The 2,401-nt window shown below is 45.3% G+C and overlaps 1 long non-coding RNA gene across 1 annotated transcript; it reads right to left on the reverse strand.

Annotated features, from left to right (window-relative positions):
• Positions 1-732: 732 nt before the first annotated feature.
• LOC111945508 (uncharacterized) lies at positions 733-2,030 on the reverse strand. Its single transcript, XR_015281143.1, has 2 exons — positions 1,874-2,030; positions 733-1,110 (listed from the first exon to the last, which is right to left on the reverse strand). It is a non-coding gene; the product is annotated as an uncharacterized LOC111945508 (long non-coding RNA).
• Between the last annotated feature and the right edge of the window lie 371 nt (positions 2,031-2,401).

Below are 2,401 nucleotides of genomic sequence, written 5' to 3' on the forward strand. Positions count from 1 at the left end.
GGTGGAGCTCCGGGATTGGTTTTCTTTGGGATGAGTTTTCCAACTGGCCGCGTTTCAGCGCGGGAAGCGGAATGTAAACATTGGATCCCGTTCAGCAGCACTTGGCGTCAGCAGAGCTGCAAAAGGGACAGCTTTGACCCTGGAATTCTTCAAGTGACTCCAAAACCTGGTTTTTTTTCACTACTAAATAACCTTTTTTTTTAATTTCCCCATTTTTCCCCATTCTTTAAGGAGGAAAAATTGTTCTGTGATGTCTGGAATTGTGGAATCGTCCTGGGAGATAAAGGAGAAAGGAGCTTTGTATCCGTGTTTTATCCAGAGGCATTCTGAGGTCCAGAGAGGTCACACAGCAGGTCACTGGGATTGGAATCCACGTCTCTTGATTCCCGGCCCAAAATTTAATTTGGAGTCAAATTTGACCTGACAGGATCCTTGCAAGCCTGGAATTTTACAGGATATAAAAGTAAAACCATCAGCTCTGATTCGAGTGCCTTCCCGACTGCAACAAATACATTTAGAAATTAAGGAAAAGGGAAAAAAAAAATGGCATAAATTCCGTATTCAGTTCACAGCTCGATCTCAATCCAAAGAGATTTTAAAAATAAAAAGGTGGGGGAAAATAATTCCAAACCTAGAGAACGTTGTCCTCCAGAATCCAGGCTCGTATCTCCCAAACTCCCCAGTCCTTTGGGATCTTTCCCAGGTAATTTGAAGCAGCTGACATTTCCCCTCCATGAAAGAATAAACATTTAATTTGCACTGCCGAGCTGTGGGAGGAAGAATTCTAATCCTGTTTGCTCCGGCTCAGCCAAAATCCAGGGAATGGGAGCTCTTCCCTAATTAGCACTCCACACGGAGCGAGTAATTCAATTAGGGATCCCAACGGGGAGGACGGGACCGAAACAATCCAAACCCAAGGTTTAGCAAACGGGATTTAAATCCCATCCACTCTTCCGGGTCAGCGATTCCCAGGCGGGAACGGTCGGGAAGTCGGATCCCAGAGGGTCTGGGATTGATGGATTCCATAAGGATGAGCCGGTGGCGCTTCCCAGGTGGATTCTTGGTTGTCCAGATCATTCCTGCTCTTTTGGAGCTCCTCCTTGGCAACCCCTGTGGAAAAGCCAAGGGTTAAAGGAGTTTCTGAGGAAAAGAAAATCTTCCCTAGACAAAGGTGGCTCCCATGGAAGAGCCCAGCAGGAAAAATTCCAGCCAAATCCACAAAATCCATGGTTTTTTGGCCTTTTCATTACATTTTATGTCCTTTTTCTCTCACCCTGCCCCGCATTTTTCATCAATATTTTTCCTTCTAACACACTTTTGGGATCGGTTAGGAACAGGATGTAGAAAACTGCCCGGAGATACCAAAAAATTACAGGATCATGGCCAGAGGGAAAGACAAATTATTCTGGAAGCAAAAATATGGAAGGAAAACCAAAGAAATTTCTTAAATATGTGAGAGGTTTTTGCAGAGACACACAGAATATTTCTTCCAAGGAAATGCCGAAATAACAGGGACAGGATTTCTTTGTGCTGCTGAAGATTCAGAAATGGAGTCAAGGAGGGCACAAATTATCCAGAAATTTGGGATGAATCCAGGGAATCTTGCTTTAGAAATCCCTTGATGGCCTGCAAAGGGAGCCCGGGGTGAACAAGCTCATCCAGAGGGGTTTAAAGAGAAATTTCCAGAGATCTGACAGGAATTTTCCCTGGGAGAACTTTCCAGTGGCACCTGTAAGACGATGGATGGATTTGTCACTTTGGAAAAAGCTTGGAGCCTTTGTTATTAGGGATTTCAATTCCATAAATATTCCCTGAATGGAAATTTCTGTATTTGACGTCGCGCTTGGATTATCATGGAATTGGGAATTACCACCTCTGAAACCTCTCAGGCGATTTCCTGAAGAATATTCCCGTAGGAAGAGGCAACTCCTGTAAATTTGGCAGGAATATTCTCCATCCAAAGCGGGATATTTCTTCCACAATGCACAATTCCTGCTCGGAGCAAGGATGGAAAATCAAACAGGATCTGTTGTTCCCAGGAGGTGCCCAATGTCACCACCTGGAATGTCCCACCTGCCCCCCATCCCGTGACGTCACCGTCCCCATGGCAGCAAAGTGACGTCACTGTGGGAGGAGGGCGGCTGGAATCAGGAGCGGGATTTGTTTGGAAAAGCAATCGGAGGGAAAAGAGGAGCGGGAATAACGGATCAACAGGCAGACGATGTCCCTGCGCTGTGTCATGGGAATTACAATTCCAAATGAAGGCACGTGGTGGAATTTCTGGGAAAATGATGCCTGACTAAGAGAGAGAAATAGAAAGGAAGAGTTAGAGCAGATATCGGAAATCGTCACATTTTTCCAGGCAGGATCCCAAAACCACAGGAAACGACCTTAAAATCCA

The sequence above is a fragment of the Cyanistes caeruleus genome, chromosome 1 (genome assembly GCF_971803275.1).
Source record: "Cyanistes caeruleus chromosome 1, bCyaCae1.hap1.1, whole genome shotgun sequence".
NCBI classification, from domain to species: domain Eukaryota; kingdom Metazoa; phylum Chordata; class Aves; order Passeriformes; family Paridae; genus Cyanistes; species Cyanistes caeruleus.